Source organism: Taudactylus pleione, unplaced genomic scaffold, assembly GCF_031769625.1.
Source record: "Taudactylus pleione unplaced genomic scaffold, aTauple2 ptg000179l, whole genome shotgun sequence".
NCBI lineage: Eukaryota > Metazoa > Chordata > Amphibia > Anura > Myobatrachidae > Taudactylus > Taudactylus pleione.
The window spans coordinates 1,022,925-1,049,226 of record NW_028284581.1 but is presented as its reverse complement, the minus strand read 5'-3'; the positions used below and the strand labels follow the sequence as shown (position 1 = coordinate 1,049,226).

General features: G+C 43.6%; 1 protein-coding gene across 2 annotated transcripts in view; it reads left to right on the top strand.

Moving 5' to 3' along the window:
• Nucleotides 1–630: 630 nt before the first annotated feature.
• Nucleotides 631–26,302, top strand: part of ATXN1 (ataxin 1) — a 400,037-nt gene continuing 374,365 nt past the window's right edge. For both annotated transcript variants that reach the window (XM_088475948.1, XM_088475949.1), the window contains exon 1: nucleotides 631–855. The gene's annotated coding sequence lies outside the window, so the exon portion shown is untranslated. The remainder of the gene's footprint in view (nucleotides 856–26,302) is intronic.

The following is a 26,302-nucleotide window of genomic DNA, read 5'->3' as shown; positions in this document are numbered from 1 at the left end:
GATAATCATGATCTGTAATTGTCTGATAATAAGAGCTGTGTAGAGCAGAATTGCAGGTGGTATAAAAAAAAGTGATTAGGAGATAACTGTATCTTTAAACAGGGTTATCTGTCATTGCTGTTGTTTATGGTGCAATTCCTTGTCTGATCTCACTGGCCCCAAAACGGTTAAAATCATTGCGATTTCCTAAATGACGCTGACACGCACTATTCATCCCTGTGGACATTGAGCTTGGCTTGTCCTCACAATTCCTACTCTATAACTCTCCTCCACCCCTCTCTCTTTCCAACAGAAGCACACACCCTGCTGTAATCAAATGCATGCACTTCCAAACTTTCTTTATTTCAACTTATTCATTTCTGATTTCATATTTCAACGTCTTTCCTAATAGATAGATAGATAGATAGATAGATAGATTTCTTTAAAATAGTTGCTATGCAATAAGGCAAGGACTTTCAACAACTCTATGCCATATTAGTGAAGAGTACTAGAGAAAGGGTTAAGTGAGACCGCCCCAGCTCTGTTGTGCGTATGCAATAATCTGTGTGGCTGCCTTGGCTGTCTGCCAAAGTGTTGCCTTGCCTCCACACACTCCCCCCCCCCCCTTCCTCCCTTTTGCATGAAGTAGGATCCTTGAGCTGTTGCAGAGGCAGCCAACTGCTCCATATTTGGCTTCTATTACACATTTACATACTGGAGAGAGAGAGAGGGAGAGAGCTGTACTGCAGACATCATTTCTACTACAGTAGAGGAGACATACAAGACCTATCGTACAGCGAGGGAGGGGGGCAGAGTAAAAAAACGCAACAGCTCAGACACCCTCTTCAACCAACAACCTCGCTACTGCACTTTACAGTAAGTCGATTTTATTTTCCTCTTTGCTGTTCTTTGTCGATGGTGGAAATCGCTGCAGACAAGACCTATACATGCATACGTATTCATGTGGATATTTATATACAGTACAACCTATGAGAGCATAAGCTGGGCTTTCCCTTCCTGCCCTGAGAGAGAAGCAGCAGCAGCAAACTGTAATCAGCTGGAGGATCAGACATATTTTCTGTTCTTTTTTTTCTGCTCAGTCTCCAAGATTGATTAAGAATTGTTCTAAACAAGGGTGGATGAGCAGATCTTGTTAATTAGGTAATTATGTGTTTTCTTTTTGTGGATGTGATGGGCCCTGTTACTGTAAATTAACCCCATATGCGCTGTAGGTACCTGTAGTATTGTGGAGTAAAAGAGAAATGTAACGTTGACTAGTAGTAGGGGCACGATGCGTGCTTTCCCCATGGGGTGCTGAAAAGACTCTGCAAGGGGAGAGACTATGTGTGTATGTGTACGAGGTAGGAGACTGCACGTTTATGTCACCTCTGTCAATCCCCTCCTCCTGCTGTCTCATCTATCAGTCTGCTTCTCCTGTACAGAGACCACCTGGTTCCAGACTACAGAGGACAGTCAGCTTCAATCTTAATAGTATCGTACTATTCACAATTGGTCTTGTCATTGTTGGTGGTCACTGAAAATAAAAGCGGAATCGGAATCGAATCATTTATCAGTTCAGAAACAGCAAGGAGACTGACTGAAACATCCATGTTTTATGTGCCTGGCTTCATATTTACTTACCAGTCTTTTATAAGAACAGTAAATATGCTCTTTTGCTTACAAACAGGTTCTCTGCTTTATGTGTGATCAGAAATCAGTCTCTCAGCTAAGATTATTTGAAAGAGACTAAGGCAAGTTTGGCATCACATACCGTATCGCCATTTTACAGATTATCAGCAACAAGAGTCCGCCGTCTTTGTTTAATATTATTAAACTATTCATAAGTGACCACTGGAAGCCACATTAGTAGGCCCAAATTGACAGTGCTCTTAGCTATTGCTTGTGATTTCTGTAAGGAAAATATATTATTTAAATGTGAGAGATGAGGAAGGTAAACCAGTTAATTGTGTGTTTTGAGATCAGAAATCACTGTCCCTTTTATAAACTAAAAGCCTAATAATTCCGATTGATAAAACAGCCGGCCTGGAACAGTTGTGAGACTCACTGCTCCACCCCACTATGCTGGGTGCTGCATTCATTGCTTCCAACCTGCGCTCCTGTAGAACAGTACGATCCTTCTCTGTCCCCGCGGAGTCACTTTTTAGATGGAGTTACTGACCTGTGTGACATATATACGAATAATCCTGAAATGGTTTTCGTTAAGTTGAATGCACTCGTTTTTTTTTTGTAGAACCGTATTAGAGTGAGAAATGCATATACACTATATAGCCTAATATTTGTACAGACATGTTTCTTTTCAATGGCCACATGACTGATGGTCATGGTCAACTCGTAAAATCTAAAATTAAAAACATGGGTGGATATTATTGTGGCTTAACATAATATTGTGTGTATAGATGTCTGTATATGAAACAGGAAGAAATTAGTGAAATAATTTTAATAACAAATAAGTGTCTGTAGACTTGTCTATAGAGTATGGAAGTTTCTATAATTCTTATATCAACTTGTAACTTTGTTTGAGTACTGGCACCTTTTTTCATAGAAAAAAAAAAGCTATTTTTTCAGATTGATATAGAATTATCAAGACAAGGAAAAATTAGTAACTTGGTAACTGAAACGCACTAACCTTTATGTGTTAAAAATACATAATACACTGTATAAACAATGCAAATGTAAGGAGGCTAAGATCTGTGAAAGCAAAGCAGAACCATGTATTAGCCTTAACGATAGATTTGTATGTAAGAGTTCAAGCAACATGCAAAGTGTCTGTGCAGAATGTCAGTCTGTTTTACAACTGTCTGTATAGTATGTACGTGAAGCTCAGTGAGTAAGCATAGTGAAAGAGCTGTGTGTGTGTAGTGTAGTGTAAAAAGCCCTCCTCCCTGTGGGTGAGTACAGTGAGTCAGGCGTAGCTGGGAGGAGGATGCGGTGTGTGTGAAAGGAGACAGGGCCTCGGGGAAGGCTCAGCTAGGGGAAACGCTGCCTAGCTTTGCAAGGACAGACGTGTAAGAGAATAAGCAGATTTCGACAAACAAAAGTGTGGATGAAGTTGTCAAGCCCATTTTGAATCCCTAAGGGCTTCTGTCAGCCATTGACTAAACGCCTATGCACAGACAAGTGTCATAAATGTAACCTAATTTCCATGGTAAATATTTTCATTTTGCTAGCGACATGTACATTGCTTTTTTTTAAAGCATTAAAGGGTTAAAACATAATTTTCTGTATCTGTATAACGCCAAATTGAATAAATCAAATGTAAAAAAAACATATATTGCACAATATAATGAAATGTTTCTTGCTGAATTTGCAAAATGTGCAATCATTTATGCATAGGGTCATAACATTAGCATGATAATATATGCTATTTTGCTTATGTGTATATATATTTTCCCTCCAGTGACTAAGTAGTACAGTTTTAAAGCTCCTGCTTCAAAAGCTGCTGAACCTTGTACATATCACAGTATCACTGCCAACACTATGGGGGGTTTCCATGGTTTCCCAGGAAACAGGCAGTGCTGTAGAGTGGGCCCAAAGCCTTCTACAAAGGAAAAATAGTTCTTGTATATAGGAACCTGTTCCTAGAAATGAGACGGGTCCACGGCAATGTGAGGCACAATCAGTCGGTCCTGCCCAGTGACCTCTTGCTGTGTGATTCATTCTCTGGTTAACTGTACACCTGCCAGTTCCTACAGCTCGGAGATTACTTATGTCTATAACTGGGTTTTATAAAATGCTTGTTGTGCAATTATACCTTAACAGTATAGGAACATTTCCTTTTTGCAGTAATCAGCAAATGTACAACTTACATTCTGCCACAAGGGGCTGCAGCATATGATATATGTCTGTATTACATTATTACATCACCAAAGCAAGCTGCATGGGCATGAAATGGATTACATGATTAATGTGAGAAAAAGTGTACGCATAATATTTTTTGCAATACATTGCTACAGTATAAACCAGTTGGAATACTTGAAGATTTGTCTTTATCCCTTAATGTTGCTGATCAGAAAAGCTACATTATATTGAGATAAACAATGTAGAAGCCAGGTTTCTATAATGTGTTACAGTACCTCTCTTTAGGGGCCTAGGATGATTATATAACCCCCTAAATCCCTCAAAAACTTGAATTTAACTGGCATAAACTAAAAGCTCATTACTTGTTAATATAATATATTATAATGCAGTGCTATATTTGTAAAGAGGACATTTAAAAAAAAGTTAAGGGAAATATTTAAAGTAATTACCACTGTATTCTCCTGAACTGTCCATGTTCCTATTATTTCATACAAAACGTATAAATGATAAAATATGAATTTATAAAATGGGTTACCCATACCCTGATAGTAGTTGCAGTTTTGTTGATAGGTTTTAATGTCGACATGTCAACATTCACCAGGTAGACACTGACAAAATGTTGACATTATGAACATATCAACACATGAAATTAGTTAGTCTGCGTAATGTCGACATAACGACAAGGTCAACTTCTTACCATGTCAACATTCTGAATGTCGATATTCCTACCATGTTGATATTATAGTGTGTCAACATAATGAATATCAACAAATCATACCACACCCCTCTGGAAGTATAAGTATCACACCTACTACTATGGAGTGTGGCTCCATTACTTTTCTTTAAGTTACCAAATAAATGTAAACAATTCCAGGAAGCTACTGTTATTCCTTCCAACCCACTTTATCCAGGTGCATAAATATTATACCTACAGAAAAAGAAATAAGCATTCATGTTATACTTTTTAAATTACAAACAATACTGTTACAAGCAAGTGCATGGCTTTGCTGTCTAGAATAGAATAGGCCTAGGTGATAGATCTGTATCCGAGGCCCAGATTTATCAATGTGTGATATTCTAGTTGTCACTCGTTACTAGTCTTAAATGGTGTTCCAACCAATCAGCTCCTGTCATTTTTCAAGCACATGACAGTTAGGAGCTGATTGGTTTGGAGCACCATTTAAGATTAGTAATGAGTGATAACAAGAATACTCATTGATAAATCTGAGTGCCACTGTTCTGCAACACTGTTCACACTACTAGTTACTGCTGCATAGGGTCATTAGAGCTAAATGATTGATAATCTAAGTTGATTAATTTGCATTGCCAAAACATGGAAAATCATGCTGTTGGGAATCAAGAACCATGGGCTAAATGTAATATTAAGGGCACAAACCCCTGAAGGAAAGACGGGATCTAGGAATCACTATTTCAGTTGATGTAAACAATGGGATGTTAGGTTTCATGGGAAGAGAAATTAATAGCAGAAGATCAAAGTGGAGATGTCACTATATAGGTCATTGGTGAAAACACACCTAGACCTCACCTAGAACACTGCGTTCAGTTCTGGAGGACATACTTATGTTAGAGATTATGAAGCAAGAGGCTACAACATTTTTGCATTATATTTACTAGAAAACTCACCAGGAAAGCCTAAAGACCTCAATGTGTATAGCTTGGAGAAGGGGGGAGGGGTATACAAAAATTGTTTACAAATATATCAAGGATTGTAACAAGCTACAGATGAAGAAAAGTATTAGAACAAGAAGACATGCAGTAAGACTATAGGACATTTTTATTGAAAGGGTAATAGTTTGATCAGTCTTCTAGCAGTGGTGGTATTGGCTAATACAGTAGGTGGGTTTCAATGTATTCGTAAAGACATAAGGCTGTTTAAAATCTGGAAAAACAGCTGATGATCAAATAGGGTTTGAGGTATTTAGGAAATAGAATTGGGCAGAACGGAGGGGCCATGTGGTTCTTTTCGGCTGTCAGATTCTATGTGCCAAAGTGCAGTGCTGCATGTTCTTGCCCAGGATTGATGAGCTCAAATGTGGAATTAGTACAATTCAAAAAAATTGTGGGTAAGAAAATATATAATGCATCCAAAGAGAAACATAAAAAAAACATTCTACTTACATTTTATTTCTGTAAACTATTGTCAGCCTCAGAGGAAAGTTTTTTTTCTGGCAGTAAAACTAGCTGGAAGTCAGTTAAATAACTAAGTTAAATTATGGAGCATGAGAAATGGGGAGTCATGTCTATTTTTACTAACATTCCCTTTCCCTGTATGTGTATAATTCAATTAATGCTTGATCTTGTCTCAATGGTTGTACATAGAGAATTTATAAAATAACACCGTTCAAAAATATACGCACATTAGACCGGGCTTGAGCAGCTTGTACTTGCCAGTTGTTGTGGAATGGTAAGTCCCAGCATTCCCAGAGGGCCAACCTGTCGATGCTGCCGACGACCCCGCGGGAACGCACACTGGCCGACATAGTGGGTATACACTTGACGATTTGAATGATTTGTAGTTCCGGTCCGTTGGATTCAGGCAAATCATTCAAAATATAGTTAAGTGTGTACCCAGCTTTATACTGCTTACTGCAGACAATCTTCTATCAATGCAATTTACAAATAACAGTTTGCCAGGGCAGCTGAGCAATGCTCACCTCCCCATAATACTAGTGTTCCTCTTATCTTTTCAATGGCCAGTCCTCGTCCACTCCATGCCTGTGTAACACATAAGCGCACTACACTGGAAGCTCGGACTTGGGGTTCAAATTGCAGATTTGTTACAAAATAAACAATAGGTGAAAAAAATGTTAAAATAGAAAAGCCCTTTTAGCAAAGGAAAAAACAAAAAAGCAACAGCAGAGGCTCCACACAGGAAAAAAAAAAGTTTTAATAGTTATTTTGCTGTGGAACTACAGGTACCAGCGGGCCCGTAGTGCCCCGCACACTCTTACTTATGGTTCTCCAATTACCAGCATGCGGGGAGGCTTGCTGGGACCTGTAGTTCCACAGCAAAAGACCATATTATCTCATCTATTTTTTTACACCACACTACACCAGTGGTGCCGGGGATAGCCCTGGGCTATCAGCCTAGGATCCCCGGCCTGGGCTGACAAGCGGTCAGGAGTAATGCTTTGGCTCAGGGACCCGGTGAAAGGGCTCCCCTGGCTGTGGCGTTACACCCCCCTCCCCCCACGTTAGAAACAGTCCGGTGCTGGTTCTGGAATTTACAGGGAAACCCTACACATTTTTTTCCCCTGTATATCCAGTACCAGCTCAGAGCCCAGTGCTGGTTGCGCTTACTAGAGGGGATCCCTACGTCTTATGTCCCCTGTATTTAGCACAACCAGTACTGGGTCTCCAAAGCCCGGTGTTGGTTGTTCTTTTAGGGAGGGGGCCACGCCTTTTTTTTTCTAATTTTACACTGGTTTTAATTTTTTTAACACAGAAGCAACAACGGATCTCACTGATCCTGTCTGTGCTTCTGTGTTTGTTTATTTATTTACACAGTGTAGGTTCTGATGTGAAACTCGAATATAAAAAGGTATTCTATTTGACTTTTCTATTTGGGTTCCTTTTTGTGTGTTTTGCGGCCGATTTGCACTATATTTCGGTCGCTAAAACAAATACGAATCCTTAGTAAATTTCCAGGTCCTATTGCTTTCTATGGCAAAGTGCTGCAAAGTTGTTCCGATGGTCTATGTGTCCGAAAACATGTTACCGGGCGAGTTACAGGTATTGTCGGCAGAGTTTTAGACATCAAATGGAGCAAAGTCAGCAGACTTTAGCCTTTAGTCAATTCCGAATATGCATTTAACGGCTGAATTTGCCCCATTCGATGTCATTCGACCTTAGTAAATTTACACCATAATATCTATATATGTGTTACTGGTGGTCTCACTGTCAGATAAAAATATTCAAGGTTTATGGGTGGATTCAAGCCATAATAAGTATATTATACATAGGATGACATCATTATAATAACATCACCTGGCTTATAAATATATACTTATAGTAAGTATGCAAGAATCTATTTGGCTACACAGCTGTACATAACTTGTCATTCTTCTCAATCTATTACATACTTCTGTAAGCTTATGACACGCTGTTTCATTAATATCCATGCAACAGTAAAGTGCATAATTGTTAAATATGAATTTGTTTACAGCTTTCATATTTGTGTTCTGCTATAATCTGTCAGATTTTAGTCCCACTTTTTTCTTTAGTTTAATAGTAAGAACAAACCCACACTAAATAAATCTTCCTTACTCCTGGCTTTTCTTATCAGCGGTGAATCTGTGCTGTTAAGTTTGGCTGATGCCACATGATGCAACTCCCTCAGGCCTGGGAACAGGCACATGGTACTGTAGTTGTATCCTGACATGCTATAAGAGCACCATGGAATCCTTGTGTCTGAAAGAATCAGTATAATAGTCTAGTTATTTTAGCATTTTAATTGTTCATAGAGGTGAAAAAGAGCACTCACACACACATATGATATTTATACGCATTGAGAGGTCTGTTTATTAGGCCGTGGTAATATAGCTGATTATCTGTTGAGAATTCAGTTATTGATACAATTTACAGTGCAGTGGACTACAAGCTTAGACTTTCAAGTAAAAGGCATTCCGAAAACATAACATGCAAAAAATAATAAAACAATAATCAAGTATAAATTTGCTTTAGAAAAATGCCTTGTTTACTTAGAGCATTTACCCTTTGCTCTGCCCCCTAAATTGCCACCCTGACATGGCGATAGCAATAAGTGGAATGTACTGTAGTGGTAACTGTACCCATGTGATTTTTCTTAAATAGGCCTATTTATCAACGGAATGAAGGCTGTCGCTGGCCGGGGGATCTTGTTAAATAACAAGAAACCCTATCTTTGGTGATTAAATACTCTGCTGGGTTTAGGGTTTATCTTCCTTTCATTAATATATCATTATTTTATAATTAATAAAATCATTTCCATTGCTATTATTTAGATACATTTACAACTTATCCACAATCATCTATAGTTCAAGCATATGAAATATTTTCAAGAACACTATATCATCCTGACCGGTATCTTCATTCTGTGCAACCACAAACACAGTGAAAATAGGTTTTGAGGCCTATTCTAATTAGTGACTATTTTAGTGACTATTTTAATTAGTGACGTCTTTTCAGATGTGGATAGTTGTACTGCCAACTCCAATGAGTTAAGAAGCAGTTATATCTGGCCTCCAATAGATGATATTTGGGTTAATGTTCCACATGGGGTCTATTTACTAAGCCTTGGATGGAGATAAAGTGAACGGAGATAAAGTATCAGCCAATCAGCTCCTAACTGTCATGTCACAGGCTGTGTTTGAAAAATGACAGTTAGGAGCTGGTAGGCTGGTACCTTATCTCTGTCGAATTTATCTCCATCCAAGGCTTAGTAAATAGACCCCTGTGTTTGATATGTCTGTGTGTATGCAGGAAAAATCAACATAAAGATACTCTGGCATAAGTTATTGTTTTCACTTATATTTGCTTTATTATGTCACATAGAATTATACAGAAAAAAAAATCAGTACTCAGGGTTACCATCTTTTCATTTTCAGATTCCCAGACAGTGAGTGTGACAACTGGTTGTGGCCAAAGCTGCAGTAGGGTTACACCCATATTATTTCTCAGCTTTCAGGCCCACACATGCCCCTTTATATGCCGTATGCTCCTAGGGATGGCCGTCAGCAGTTGTATCTGCAGCAAAATGCTACATTAGTGTTACAGTTGCTGACACTGTAACATAGCATTTTGCAGAATATAGGCATGCCACATATCATTATAATCACCATAAGCTACTTGTGCCTCCTCTTCGCATTGCTCTTCGAATAATATGCATTTTAAGGGGAAAAGTCGCATGAAAAGATGCTCAACGCTACTGAGTAGCACAGCGCTCATGCGTTATGGTAACGCAACTTGTAGCGCATGGAGGATAGTTGTTTTTGGACACATCTGTATGTCCCCACACTACATCACTGACCCCCTCTAAACCCTGCACGGGATCAGTGACCCTTTTGTATTCGGCACTACCTCAGTACACTGTATCAGTGCACTTTGGGCCTGATTCAGAGTCGCTCGTAAGCGGCTGTTCGTTCGCTCCGAGCGATGTTTGCCCAACTGCGCATGCGTACGGATCGTTATACGCATGCGCGAACCAGTCAGTGCGGCCGAAATTCATGTGCTTGCAAAATAGCGAATGCCTGATAATTTGAGTGACAGGAGTAGGCGTATGTGGGTGGTAATGGGGAAGGTGCTTGAAAACGGGGAGTGGAGATCCGAACGCAGGCGTGCTTAAAGGTCAAAACGGGCGTTTTATGGGTGTGCATAATTAAAACAGCAGCGTCATTGACCACGTCACTGGGTTATTTTATAGCCAGAACTGCTCGCAAAATTGTGGTACCAAAAACCAACCCCAAGAATAGCGAGCAGTTCATACCCTGGTCGATGTACTCGATTAATCTAATAAATAGCGGACATGAAGTAGGATGCGAGCAGCCAGGGGGCGTATTTTTTCAAAAAACGACCGCAAGTTTTGTTAGCTCGTTCAGACCTAGAGGCGTGAACAGACCGCAAAGAGCGAACGGTTGATTTGAATAGCCACCCCTATTTTCAGGACGAGCGAGCGCTAATTGTGTCCGGCTCTGAATCAGGCCCTTTATTAGCAGTTGTTTATTTGTTATGTATCTTTTTTTTATGAGTTTCTTAACTTTTTTTTATACCACACCAGGAAAAATATATAGTCTTCAGTGTTTCGCTAGTACTGTAACCTTCATTTGTTAGGTGTAACATCATTTACCACCGTCTGTTGAAAATAGCAGTGTCAGCCTCAAGCAATTTCAGTGTAGGCTCTCACTGTATGCTACTACTGCAGTGCATTTACCAAATATTTATAAGCTCTGCCTTTAAAAATAGCTTAGCGTTACTATAAAATACAGCTAGATAAAATGGGTTTTCATTGAGCTTTACACAATCGTCCTCTATAGCAAAGTCAAATGATACTGTAATATATTTTAACAACAGTACGCCATTCAGAAATTTTTATTGTGTCAAGACACCATGGAGTCTATTCACTAACCCTTGGCGAGAGATAAAGTGGAGAAAGATAAGTCCCAGCCAATCAGCTCCTAACTGTCATTTTTCAAACACGGCCTGATTCAGAGGTGCTCGCTATTTGAGAGCACTCTCTCTGAATCAGGGCAGATTTAAAGAAAAAAAAAATCCGCCTCCAGGCCGCTCGCATAGCTGTGGCTGACCACCCACAGCTTTTGCGAGTGTCCTGGCAATGGTCGCGATTATCGCGACCATCGGGCTTACGACGAGACCCTTGTGGTAGGGTCTCGGTTCCCGCAAGCCCGAGTGAACTTCCTGCTCTGATAGAGCAGGAAGTTCACTACTGACATCACGAATGATGTCAGTAGGGCCGCCCACAAACGGCAGGCGTTCCTTCGGGAACGCCTCCATTTGTCCAGCCAGCCCCCCCCCCCTCCCGCCTACAAAACGGGGCGTGCTGTCGACATCGACAGCCGCCCCGTTTTGTAGTGAGCCCTGGAGCGAGTGAAGTTCTCACTCGCTTCGGGGCTCGCGCACTCCGGGCATGCGCACTGGCCGACCATCGACCCGCTCGAGAGCGCTATGCGCTCGCGAGCGGGTCTGAATCAGGCCCTCAGCCTGTAAAGTGACAGTTAGGAACTGCTTGGCTGGGACTTATCTTTCTCCATTTTATCTATATCCAAGGCTTAGTGAATACACCCCTAAGTCTAGTCTTAGCTCATGAACAGCTTCATACAGTATTTCCATTAAATATTTGTGTTAATTAGACCACATTAACCTTTTTTATCTATACATAGCTGCTACTGAAATACACAATAATCTATTTGCATATTTGCCTTGGAAGAAGTCTCAACTTACCTTGAAGATCTCTCAGTTGCCCTGGTCTCTGCCTGCGGTGTTGCTGGGCAGTATAAGAATTTAGAGGGAGGCAACAGGATAGAGGAGAAAGAAGGGGCTAGCATGGTCCTGGGGATTGGAGGGGAGTGTTTTGGACAGTGAGAAGGAGGGAATGACAAGGTTTCAGTAATGGTGCCGGCACCGCCCCTGTCAGATTTCCAGACGCTACCCATACAGGGTTAACAGCCCTCTGGTCTCTGGACAGATCATCTGATTTTTTATTTAACTGTCCGGAGGATTCCCGGACAGGTGGTAACCCTACACTAAGTCCATGATATGCAAAAAACACACTAATACCAACATAGGGTTGTTTAAGGATGTTTAGAAATAGTGTTGGGTATCTTATGTAGACAACTGAGGGCCCTATTCAGCACTGCTGATCGCAGATTCCTGATTATTGGGAATCTGCGCATGCGCAGGACCATTATGCACATGTGCAGAACGGGTAATGTGAAATCGCACGCAGGCCCCTGTATGCCCCTGTCCGATTGGCAGTCAGAGGTGCTTGCAGGGCGGCCTGTGTTCCTGGAACCGAGAGCTTGTCACTCCCGTTTTCCAGGAGTGGCAAGGCCAGGATCTGCATCCATGGAGGCAGACTTTCTGGCCTCACAGGCTGACAGGACCCGGCTTCAGTTACCGCAGCCTGAACTAAGGGGCAATGGTTGCAATGGTCATCCTAGGCTGCAACCTCGGTTGCAGAGCTGGGTACGCAGATGCCACAAGGAGGTGTCATACACCTCCTGGAGCATTTGCATTTTTGCAGGACGGAATTGCAAAGCCACTTGAATCAGGCCTTGAGATTACTAGTATTTTATATTATACTTTATATATAAGGCACCAGAAGAGTTCAAAAGAAATAGGACTAACAAATAGTACAAACCTCTACATATTGTGTCTGCCCATATCTCATCTAAACTGTAAGGGGGCAATTCAATTGTTTTTGGTGCTCCCCCTTGCTGGGTGTCTATACGAATAGGTGCCCAATGGAGCAAAATAATTGTTTCTCCGTTCGGGCAACCTTTACTATTTAACGCGCCTTAAAACACCAGAATTAGCCACGATAAAACATTTAAAACTGTCTAAAGAAGTGGTTAGAGCACGTTACCCACCTTTAGGGGGCACAAACAACAGACTTTACACACATTTCTTCTCGCACCTCAGGAGGCTGCGAGAAGAAATGTGTCCTTCTAAAGCTGGCCACACACTAGACCAACTTACATCCAACCAGCCAACTTGCTGATTGGTTGGAATGAAAATCTGGTAAGGAATGGGAGTAAATGATGATCAGCAATTTGCTCCTAAATGCCAGAAAACAGATGAAAATGGTCGTCAGACAAGTTTGTTAAATGTTTGATCTAAACAATTTGTTCAATCAACAGTTTTTGTTCATTTTCCGGCATTTGGGAGCAAATTGCTGATTGTCATTTGCTTTCATTCCTTACCAGATTTTCATTCCAACCAATCAACAAGTTGGCTGGTTGGATGTAAATTGGTCTAGTGTGTGGCCAGCTTAAGGCTTTCGGCATCCAAATAGAGCAACAATTGAATTGCTCCTTTGGACACGCAATCATATAGACGCACAAAACAGTTGAATGACCCCCATAGAGTCTAGATGACATATGGGTGGACACAATAGCAAAAAGAGAGCAGAACAATAGAGACCGATAGAAGACAGAGGGGACTATTCATCAACACTAAAATAACGTTTTTAAGGACATTTGCCCTAATTATCGTTATTTTAGTATTCATGAACACACTTAACACAGGAGATAGCACTGATATCTCCTGGTTAAGTCCGACTGCGTTAATTTCCACACATATATTAGTATGGGGATATGGAAATTATGCTATTCATCAAATTCCGAAAATTATGTATTTTCGGAATTTGATGGTGTTACTATCCGCCACTGTGAGGTGGTGTATAGCAGGTGACACTTATCTGTGTCAGCGTGGGCAGGTCCTCCTCCGCTCTCTCCGGCGCTCCCTGGTCTTTCCTCTGGCTCCGGCTGCTGCTCTGACACGTGTTCTCCAGGCAGAACATAGTAAAGTTTAGAAAAAAAAAAGTGTTTTTTTTTCTAAACTTTACTGTGTTCTGCCTGTAGAACACAATGTCAGAACAGCAGACGGAGGTGGCTGCAGCGGGCAGGTAAGTCAAGGTGAGGTGAGCGGAGGTGGGAGGGGGGTTGGGGGAGACACACAGAATTACCGCAGCTGTAGGCAGTGCTGCGCATGCGCTGCTTTTACGGATGGGGAAGGTGCGGGTACTTCCACATGGAAACGCGTTGAGCCCAGGTTACTGGTTTCCCTACCCATTGGATTCACTTGAAAAAAGGAATATTTAGAATTAATACCAACAGATCCGGACCAGCTGCTCCTTTGAACAGAGATACCACTAGACTACCTTCATTGCATGAGGATACAATTACTGCGAGGACACCTTGCTAAAGTGACCAGGAATGGTAATATCTCCATCTATATAGTATTGCTGGACATTATACCGGTACATATCTATCCTATATGTATCCCTATAAAAAGTGATTTCCATCAAAGGGTGAGATTCAACAGGCAGCAGAACACTGATCACCAGTAACCTTCTTATATAATCAGTTTTATTTTTATATGTATGTCTTCACTCCATACCTAGGAGGTCATAGGCTATTAATGTGTCTAATAAATGTTTTTTAAACAAGCCATGTGTTATTATATATATATAATTCTTTATGGTTATAGAGCTAGTCTCAAACCCCACTCTAGAGACCATATGTGTCCCACATTAGCGCTGTTATATATCTATTTTTTTCACTTAGTTATGGAGAGGAGGAATGATGAATTCCTTCGGTAATTAGGTAGAACTCCATGCGAGTTCTAAACGTAATTGCCGCCAGAGAAATTTTAGTTATGATGAATAGGCCCCAGAGACTGGTAAGAGCAGTGAGACTGGATGAAGTCTAAGGCTGGGTATACACTTGGCAATATATTGCTTGTTCTATTGAAGAGTGATATATTGCAAGTGAATCGGTGCAATACACAATCATGTTTCCTTCACAGGTCACATTTATTTTTTGTAAATATCTAGAACACTTACTTGTTTTAAAAAAAATTAAAATAACCCTACTTCAAAAATAGAAAGTAGTGTATGTAATATCAGTGTTAATTTTGACAAGGATTTGACATTTATTTTTAGTCTTAGTCCTCTATTTAAAATGGAATAAAGATTTCATCATAATTTTTGTTATTAAAATGTTGATATTTTCGTTATCGTTACAATTTAGTCCTCAAAAAAATGTCGTTGACATTTACCTTTAGTCAAAATTTTCGGCAACAAAATTAACACTGTCTAGAAGATGCTAGATAAATGATAAGTAGAATCTGATTTGTTGCTTTGGGCAACAACTTTACTTATAAAAACCAGCACTTTAGTAAATATACCCCCCCCCTGTCATGTGCAGTCTTGATGAGAAGTTAAGGGTGTGTTCCTGGCGCTAATATTTACCAGGGGGCAAGGCACAATTGTGACACTGCCTTTACGTAGGGAATATTAATATCTAAGGGCCTGATTCAGAGCCGGACGCAATTAGCGCTCGCTCGTCCTGAAAATAGGGGTGGCTATTCAAATGAACCGTTCGCTCTTTGCGGTCTGTTCACGCCTCTAGGTCTGAACGAGCGAACAAAACTTGCGGTCGTTTTTTGTGAAACTACGCCCCCTGGCCGCTCGCATCCTACGTCATTTCCGCTATTTATTAGATTAATCAAGTACATCGAACAGGGTATGAGCTGCTCGCTATTCTTGTGGTTGGTTTTTGGTACCACAATTTTGCGAGCAGTTCTGGCTATAAAATAACCCAGTGACGTGGTCAATGACACTGCTGTTTTAATTATGCACACCCATAAAACGCCCGTTTTGACCTTTAAGCACGCCTGCGTTCGGATCTCCACTCCCCGTTTTCAAGCACCTTCCCCTGTTACCACCCACATACGCCTCATCCTGTCACTCAAATTAGCAGGCATTCGCTATTTTGCAAGCACATGAATTTCGGCTGCACTGACTGGTTCGCGCATGCGTATAACGATCCGTACTCATGCGCAGTTGGGCAAACATCGCTCGGAGCGAACGAGCTGCCGCTTACGAGTGGCTCTGAATCAGGCCCTAAGACTAACTGAAACAATATAAGCAAGAAGTGAATGGTTTAATGGTTATTATAAATGTATTTATAAATAATTTTCTGTACCTTAGAATAAAGGTAAAGTTGAATCACAATAAAAAATAAATGTTTAGCAATCTGGAGGTCAAGTTAAAATATATCCTATATGTAAGTAGTGTTCTACGTACGTCGCTGGACAGGGTGCAATATTGCTGGTGCACGCGTGTGAAAAGGGGGAGTGGTCACTAGAAAAGGGGGCATATCCTTAAGAAGCGCCCCCCTTTTGGCACTCTTGGGGGCATGCCCAGCACTTACTGACATGCTGTGCTGCACCCAAGCTCTCCCCTCATTGTGAATAGATGCTGTGATTCAATGGCAGTGAGTGCTGCACCACAATTTTTCCTCCCATAGGACACTGTTAAAACAGCCCTGCTAAAACAGCGCCCTGCTAAAACAGCCCAGCGGGAAGACTATATAAGAATTTTACAAAGAGTCAGTTTCAGAGTTGCATGCAACTCCATTTTGTAGATGTATCTTGTGACTTTTAGCACCGTGCTTGCTCTGTGGTTGAGTGTATGCAACTATGGCGGAAAGTCAATGCAATGTACAGTACTAGGCGAAAAAGTTTCGCCTATGAAGTTTCGCCTTTGAATAGCAGGCGGAAAAAAGTGCAGAATTGGGGTTTTGGGGTGCAACGTTGCGGGAGCCCCCGTGAAGCCTTCAGACAGTCCCCCAAACGTAAACTGTGTGAAAAAAAATTAAAAAACACTTAAGGACACCCCAAAAAATTACTTTGAAAAAGGGGGCGAAGAAAAAAAAAGTTGGGGTACAAAGTTAAAAACTAGTGAACTTGACCCTGGGGGGGTCCCCAAGTATGCCCCAAGTGTTTTCTTGATTGCAGGTGCTTGCGGCAGGTGCATTTTTCACAATTTTTTCAACTTTATTTAGCAACTTTAAAATATGCTGATCCCCATTTTTAAGTACCCCAAATTTGCTGGGATAAGTTATTTTCTGGAAAAAAACCTCCTGAATACTTTTCTGCATCACGTATAGAAAAACGCTATTTAGCAGCTATTGAGCCCGTTTAAAAACACCAAATACCTTCAGCAAGCCAAATCGGGGGGTACCATAGTGAACCCCCATGTCAGAGCATCTTTTGGGGGGTATCAGGCTGATTTCCCCAATTGTGACAGTGCTTTCCGCCTGTTCAAGTTTCGCCGGGTCCCGTTTTCGCGTGCTTTCAAATTGAATACGGTGTAAAGCGGGCACGCGTGCAATACCTTTCCACCTGCAAAACAGGCGAAGTAGGCGAAAAGTCCGGGCCGCGAAAAAGTATCGCGCCTCGGCTCAAATTGAATATGGCTCTATGGCTGAATCAATGTTGTACGCAACTCAGTCGCATTTAAATGGGTGTAACTGGGCGGCAACAGGGAGTTTGCACATAGGCTGTGTATTCTGAAGGTGTGTCATGGGCCAAGGGGCATGGTGACCAGGCTCCCTGTGCCAGCCCCGCCCCCCATGAGCACATGACATTATGACATCACACTGAGGGGGCAGGGCCACCAGCATTGGGAAGTGCAGCACTGCCTGTAGCGACGTCACACTGAGGGGGCAGGGCCACCAGCATTGGGAAGTGCAGCACTGCTTGGAGCGATGTCACACTGAGGGGGCAGGGCCACCAGCATTGGGAAGTGCAGCACTGCCTGGAGCGACGTCACACTGAGGGGGCAGGGCCACCAGCATTGGGAAGTGCAGCACTGCCTGGAGCGACGTCACACTGAGGGGGCAGGGCCACCAGCATTGGGAAGTGCAGCACTGCCTGGAGCATCCTGAGGACACCCTAAGCGGCTGTACAGACTGCAGGCTGCCTGCCTGGAGCTTCCAAAGGGCCCAGTGTTTGGCACTGTAGCAGCAATTCTGGCTGCAGGATGCTATTCCAGGCATCCTGCTAGCCAGATGCAGGAGCTGTGGAGCAGCAATGGTGCCGCCCCCAGCACATGGCGCACACCCCTAGTTACGGCCGTGCATGCCTGAGATCAATTTCGGACAGATCTCTTAGAACAGGTATACGGTGCAAATGAGCACTGATAGTGATGATGGCTACTTTCACAAGGATGGATTGAACCCCTGCATGCAACTCTGTATACAGATGAATATCCACATTTAGTCCCATGCACGCAATTAGAATAGAGGGTAAAAGCAAAAAAATAATTATTATATTTACACTTTGACTTATGCTCTCAGCTATTCTTCATTCAGGATAACAATTTTGCCCACAGGAAATATGCTTTCTCTGTGTACTTACAACTATACACATACTGTATGTAGATGCATTTGATAGCAGCTGTATTTGAAATAGATCTGGCTTATAAGAGCCAAATATGGATTTTTCTCTATAGATAGCTATAGCAGCAGCTACACAGCAAAGGAATACTACAATATATACAGAGTAAGTATTGTGAAGGCTACAAGGTGATCTAATACTCTTTTACAAGCAAATATATGTTTTAAATTGCCATATGGACAGTCATTTGTCTGCAGTGCTTTGAGTTGTTCTCTGTCTCCCTGCATTGATTAATGGCTATTGTGATTCTAATTATATAACAATGAAATAGTTTTCACCTTTGCACATTACTTTTTGACTGAACTCTCTACTCTTCAAAGACAAATAATACTTTTATGAAGTGCAAAAAAGGATCCTGCTCTGAAAAATGTAACCCATTAAAAGTATAGAACAAGATCATAGTGGGAAAAACAGGTTGTATTACGGATATAAAAATCTGCACTCACTTCTGGATACTCCACCCTATGGGACTGATACAGTGTTGCATGCAATTCGGACATGGGGCCTGATTCAGCAAGGATCGCTATTGCGATTACACACAAAATCGTCCATTTGTTGCGTTTTGCGCATGCAGTGCGCGTGCGCGAACCCTCCACTGCGATCGGGACTGCGTAGACCCATCGCAGAGTGATTGACAGGAAGTACCGTTTAGGGGAGGTGACGGTGGGTGGTTGGTGCAACGCAGGCGTGCCAGCGTGTTTGAACGCTGTTGCAGAGGCGTGCATAAATTAGCCATTGCAATGCCATATTAGCAATTTTTGAGTAAGATCAGAGGCCCTGATTCAGAGCCGGACGTTCTGAATCAGGGCTTTTTATTTAATTTTTGTGCGGCCTCCTGGCCGCTCGCATTGCTGTGGGTTGCCACCCATAGCTAATGCGAGCGGCCAGGATGATGGTCGCGATGGTCAAGACCATCGCGACCATCGGGCTTGCGACGAGACCCTTGTGGTAGGGTCTCGTGGCCGCAAGCCTCAGAGAGCTTTCGGCTCTAACAGAGCCGAAAGCTCTCCCACTGACATCACTTGTGATGTCAGTGGGGCCGCCCCCAGACGGTAAGCGTTCTCATGGGAACGCCTCCGTCTGGGCAGCCACAACCCCTGGCCCGCCCAGCAAAGGGGGCGTGCTGTCACTCAACATCGATAGCACGCCCACTTTGGTGCGAGATCCGGAGCGACGGATTGCCTGTCGCTATCCGGGTCTCACACATGCGCACGACGGACCCGGCTCCGTCGTGCGCATGCGCTCTGGGCCACCATCGACCCGGTTGCGAGCGCTCAGCGCTTGCGACCGGGTCTGAATCAGGCCCAGAGCTTGTTAAAGTGTGAGTGAGGCTGCGATTGTACTCGATGATACCGATGGCTTTGCAGTCTTGCTAAGTATTACGGATGTGTGTAAGGTAAAGGTGGCTTCCTTATGTTAGGCTGCGTATGGCATTGCAATCTCAATCATTACCATATCTTCGCAGTGACACTACGTGCGCGATCGTTATTGCGATCCTTGCTGTATCAGGCCCCAAATTAATTACACACTGTATGCAAGGCACTAAGGGCCTAATTCAGCAGTGCCCACTGATCGCAGATTTCCGATGGACGGGAATCTGCACAGGCGCCAGCCCCATACTGCGCATTATGGGTCTGCAATTTTAGACGGAATTCGGCAGCAGACTGTCAGTGATTGACAGTCTGCTGCCATTTTGGGGCAGGGAGGGGGCAGCGATGGCCTCCGTTTCTCTAAACTGAGGCATGTCGCTGCCGTTGAGAGGGAGTAGAGAGGCCAGGATCTCCGTCGGCTAATGGAGATTTCCTGGCCTCTTTTGAGGATCTGCGATGGTTGGCTTGCGTGAACCCATGGTCACTCAGCCGGCCGATGGGATTGCAGATTATACACTGCTGTGTCCTTGGATGAAGCTCGGATCAGCAATGCATACCGCATGTGTGACGCCTCCTGCTGCATTACCATATTACATAACATGTTACCAGCTGTGATTGCTACTGCTTCCTCTGCTGAATCACCCCTTAAATGTCTACATTTGCCTGTATGCAGTCACGCATCCTTATACTTAGTTTGATAGCCGTAATCGTCATTATCAATGTGTACTGACACCAGCAAAAGAGTGCAAATGATACGCCTGGAAACAGGCTTATTTACACTTTATATCCAACTCTGCATTGTCTGCAATTTCTTCAACATGCCTGCACTGAAGTTTGCACCATTACAGACCACTTAAGCTCCTTAAATCACAAATTGTCACAAGCCGCTGCACTGCGAATGCAGGGCGAGGCGACCACCGGGCGAGCATTCGCTGAATCTCCTCCTGCCTCCTGTCCTTCAGTTCGGGACCTTTCTGGATTGGCTCCGGCATCTATTTCCTCCCGATGCGAACGCTGCTCTGATGCCGGTGATAACGTTTTTGTGTTTCCGGTTCTGACATTGTCTCCTGTTATCCAGTCGAGCTCCAGTTCTCCAGTCTAAGATTATTTACTGCCGTTTGTGTCATCCAGGCGGCACAGTTCTAATTCCATCTACCTGTGTCATCTAGGCCAGCACTCTGTGTCCAAGAGTGCGCAGTCCTGCGTACGTTGCTTGTGTCAACCCAGCGGCACAGGCCACACTCTAGCGTCAGCTGCTTGTGTCAATCCGGCGGCACAGGCCGCACTACAGTGTCAAGAGTGCGCAGTTTTGCGTACGCTGCTTGTGTCAACTCGGCGGCAAAGGCCGCACTCTAGCATACGCTGCTTGTGTCAACTCGGCACAGGCCGCACTCCGTCAGCTGCTCGTGTCAACCCGCCGGCACAGACTACACTACTGCCTCCTGAGTACGCAATCCTGTCTCTCTCCAGTGGCACTAGTGTCAGGGTTGCCTACCTTTAACATTCTCTTCCCGGGAGAAGCCCGGGTAAGAGATGCAGCAGGGGGCCGACGGGGGCGGGGCTTGACGAATCGCGTCATTAAGCCCCGCCCCCTCGTGGTAAAATTGCCATGATTGGGCACAATTTAAATAGGGGGCGGGGCCAAATATTGTGATTCATGCAGAATCACTGCTTAAGCCCCGCCCCCTTCACGGAGACCCGCGATTGCTGCGGGTATTCTCCTAATTCTGCCCACTTCACTAGGAAGTGGGCAGAATGCGGGAGAAATGCCTACCCTTCCGGGGGTGCGGGGGGTTACCTGAAAAATCGGGAGCCTCCCGCGAAAACCGGGAGGGTAGGCATGTATGACTAGTGTTCCAATATCTGTCTCTCTCCAGTGGCACTAGTCCTTCATCTGCCGCATCTAGCAAAGTTTATTCAGCCCAAAGGCTGCTACACGGCCCGAAGGCCACATCTAGCCAAGTTTACTAGCCCTCAACGCTGCTACTCAGCCCAGAGGCTGCAACACGGCCCAAAGGCCGCATCCAGCCAAGTTTTCCAGCCCTCAAGGCTGCTACACAGCCCAATGGCTGCTTCCAGCTCAAAAGCTGCATCTTGTTCTTTGGCCATAGGGCACGACTTAGGGCACGACTTGGGAACCCTTGTGGCATCATAAAAATAAAGGATAATAATAATGCGTCCCGCCACACTGCAAACATTTTTCAGGAATGGCTTGAGAAACATGACAAAGAGTTCAAAGCATTGACTTGGCCTCCAAATTCTCTGTATCTCAATTTAATCAAGCAGAAAAACAAGTCCAAGCTGAACGCCCCATCTTGCAACTTACACATATACACGTGTGTATGTATATATAGCGCTCCCGGTAGGCTGTTTTAGCGGGGCGTCGCGCCCGGCCAGATTTCAAAAGGGCAGAATGTGCCCTGCCCTTTTGGCGGCGCCCTGCTAATACAACATGGCGAGTGCCATCCCCACCCACGGGCTGCAGTGTCTCGTGGGTGGGAAAAATAGCGATGCAGTGATCACAGCCAGTGAGTAATCACTAAATATATATATATATAGGTGTATGTGTACATAGATAGAGATAGATAGATAGATATTGGTCTTCAAAGTAGGTTACCTGAGAAACCATTCATTAAAAGTGTAGTATGTTTATATAGCAGTTGTCATTCTGCTATTCTATGGTTGGACTTTGACCAAAACTATTTTATGTAGTAGTCTGTTGTTCTTGCTCTATTCTCTGTAGTTTAGCTCTGTCAGTAGTTCTGTAGATAAGCAATGAGATATTTTTTTGCTTTGAGACATTTTTCTGAAATGTAATCTCAAAACAAAAAAGGCTTGTACAATGAAGGCTTTAATCACACGCAAACTGTTAACATGATAAAGAAAAGTCCTATATCATCACCTATGTTCATTTATCAAGATATTATACATAAGCATGGTTTGAAGAAATGTTCTATTTTGTAGACCGGTCAATTCTTCCAATTAACTGGGATTAGTTCCTTTAATAGAACAAAGGCAGGTAGCGGACCATTTACTCTTGTCTGTTAAATCAAACCTGGAACACACAGCTTAATACTGATATTCCAAAAATAATATAAGCAAATGAACCTATACACACAAAGGAATGTAGTTAGTTTGCCGGCGGTTGAAATCCCAGCATTGGAATCCCGACCCGGGACTAAACATAGGCATCTAAACCCTGACGCCAGTTTAGATACGATGCCGGAATCCCAACAGTCGCCATCCCGATTGTAAGTATAGCGGGCACCTTAGCTGTTAGTGACAGGGGTAGACGGGGTTAGGTTTAGGCACCACGGGGTGGGTGAGGGTTAGGCTTAGGGGGGAAGGTTAGGGTTAGACACCACTGGGGGAGTTAGGGTTAGGCACCACTGGGGGGGGGGGTTAGGGTTAGGCTTTGTTGGGGAGGTTTGGGTTAAGCACCATTGAGGGGGGTTAGTCACCACTGGGGGGCGTTAGGGTTAGGCACTAAGGGGGGACAGTTAGGTTTAGGCACCAAGGGGGGAGGGTTAGGGTGCGGGGTGGGGAGGGTTATGGTGCAAGAAGGGAAGGTTATGGTTAGAGGCAAAAGAGGGGAGGGTTAGGATGCTAACGTACCACCTGTCGGGATACTGACCATCGGGATGCCACTGTTGTCATTTTGACAGCTGGCATCCCAACTGCCGGTATGTCATACCCAACTCCACACAAATATACTTTCTTACAAGTGTTTGCTTCACATCAATTTCAATGTTACCTGCAACTTTCACGTGCATTAACGCTAGTTACATTACTAGTGTTCCAGCTCGGCTGTTTTAGCAGGGTGCCGCGCCCTGCCCTTATGTCGGCACCCAGCAAAAACAACCTGTTGGGTGATGTCCCACTCGCGGGCTACAGTGTCCTGCGTGGGGAAAAATTGCGGTGCAGTGCTCATGGCCGGTGAATAGATGAAGTGCGCCTGAGGCGCACATGAGAGTACTCTTTCTATGGTCCAGAGCCCTGGCCCCACGCTGCAGCTAGAATGAATACTACATTAATGGAGTTCTATATAAGAGCTCATTTAGTGCAGAGTGCTGCAAGGAAGCTGCACACTTTAAGGGGTCCATTCAATTTGACTCACCCCGCAAGTAGGTGCACATATGCAATATTTATGGTAGCCCGGGGTCACTGATTTTTGTTTGCAGCGCCATGGGAATGCAAACAAAAGTAAACAAGGTAGGAGTAAGAAGGGGAACCAAATGAGTTACAAGTGAAGACACTGAATAAGGATTTGTGTTTGGCAGGTATCCTTGTGGGGAAGCCTTCATGTTGTCATCTATTCAGTCATATAACCAAATATACAATCCTTGCTATATTTATGAACATCATTGGCAGAGTCCCACTTTTATTGAAAGGTTTGTAACATACAGGGTAGATGACATCCCTAAATGGGTCTATTGGGTCTTCACTGTTTAACATGTACTATATGAGTAGTGCTATGTTTTTTGAAGATTCATTTCTTCTGCTTATTCATTTTTGAAGTAACAATATTGTAAATCTCAATTGTCCGACTTTAGATTAATCAAATTTATTCCAAGCTCTCTTTTTCACTATAGAAGTTTCCTAATTTGCATGAAAAACTCCAGTAATATACTAAGCGCGTGCCACACCTGAATAAACTGCTCCAGCAGGTAACATGTGAATTTATGGGGCCCATCCATCAGCGATGGATTGCCGCGATCCCGCAATGCTGCACCCCGGCAAAAAATTATCGCGATCGTCAAATCGGGGAAATTTAATATGTAATATTTCAGCGATCCTGCGATGGATCGCTGACCATCGATGTTGGCCGGCCGGCGTTTCCACCCGGCAGATCGGCATTTCCGATCGCGTCACAGGATCGCGGAAATACCGGTCAGATGTATGGGCACCTTAACATACAGCGACCAATCAGACATTTGCTTCCAGTGTGTAACTTGTACTAGAGTTATACAGCATTCTTTGTATTAGATCATTTTGTAACCTGTTAGATAAAGGGGTCTATTTACTAAGCAGTGTTAGGAGACAGAGTTAAAAGTGATAAGGTGCCAGCCAGTCAGCTCCTGTCATTTTTCAAACACAGCCTGTGAGATGGCAGTTAGGAGCTGATTGGCTGGCACCTTATCACTTTCACTCTGTCTCCTAACACTGCTTAGTAAATAGGACCCAAAGTAAGATACTGTACTGTGGGCCTGATTCAGACCCGTTCACTATGCTGCGGATGCACGCTATGGGCGATTATCGCCCATATGCATCAAAGTGCGCATGCGCGAACCAGTCACTGCGGCAGGGAATCTTGCGCTTGTAGTACACAGACTAGGCGCTACTTTGAGTGACAGCGCCGTTTGTGGGTGGTAACAGGGGAAGGTGCTTGTGAACGGGGGAGTGGTGGTGCGAACGCAGTCGTGTCTGCCCGTCAAAACGGAGTTTTATGGATGTGCATAATTAGCAAAGATGCGTCATTATATACGTCACTTGGTTGTTTTTCAGCCTGCAGTGATCGCAGTGGTTGCGGCAGGGTAAGGTCTACCTCAAGCACTGCGTGCAGCTCCGATGGCTCTCGATGGATCCGATTGTTCATACACTTCCTGTAGATAACGTGTGTTAAGAGAGAAAAGTGGATGTCTTTATACCGGCGTGCGCTCGCTCAGCCGTCGCTCTCTAAGACATAGAGGGCGTCCATTCACAAGACAGTGCGGTCGCGGTATTTGCATACCCGGCCCCTTTTAGCTGCATGACAGCGCAGCTTAGCGTCCGGGTCTGAATGAGCTCCTGCATGCTTTCTGTAACATGAATATTGAATGCACTTATGTGTGAGCTATTTACAGTGTACCTTGGTGAAAGTATTTGGAGATAAAAGGAAAAAAAATGATTAAATGTCATTATGATAAAATAATTTGCTTTATTGTTGCTGTTATTTTCTACAAATCATAAATTAATATTCTGAAACATTTGTGTTGAAATACCATATGTAATCTGATTGTTTTCTTTGTGAAATATCTATTCCATGTATATTATGCAAAACATACTAAAATGTAATGTATATTTTTTCTTGCTTAGGAAAAAAAACACTTGTTCTTGCACATGTGAAATATTCTGTATACAAAAGTGATAAGCCTGGTGTGAGTGAGCCGTCAGGTCCCGTGCAACTCTGCTAGTGTCGGGCGTATTTTTTTGCCTGTGTGCGACTGAGACTGTAAACAGAACTGTGGAAAAAGGCTGTGGCTGTTGCATCGTAGCACTTTACATGCTGAATGAGAGACTCAGTTGCACACAGATATACAAGTGCAGGCTTGCCTACCCTCCCGATTTGTCCGGGAGCCTCCCGATTTTTGGGTGTCGCTCCCGGCCCCCCGGAAAGGCAGGCAAGCCTCCCGACCTCCCCCCAGAATAAACTAGAAACCCCGGAGCGGGGGGCCGGTGATGCGATTCGCTACTGAATCGCATAATCGTGGCCCCGCCCCCTGCTTCACAATGTGCCATCAATGAACGGGCACGCCCCCTGCTGTTAGACGACAATCAGCTCCCTCCCGGAAGGAGGGAGCTGATTGTCGGCAAGTATGTACAAGTGTCACATATCAAATTAATCAGCACAGTCTCCTCGTGCATCCTAGTCACTTTGCATTGCGACTTAGACA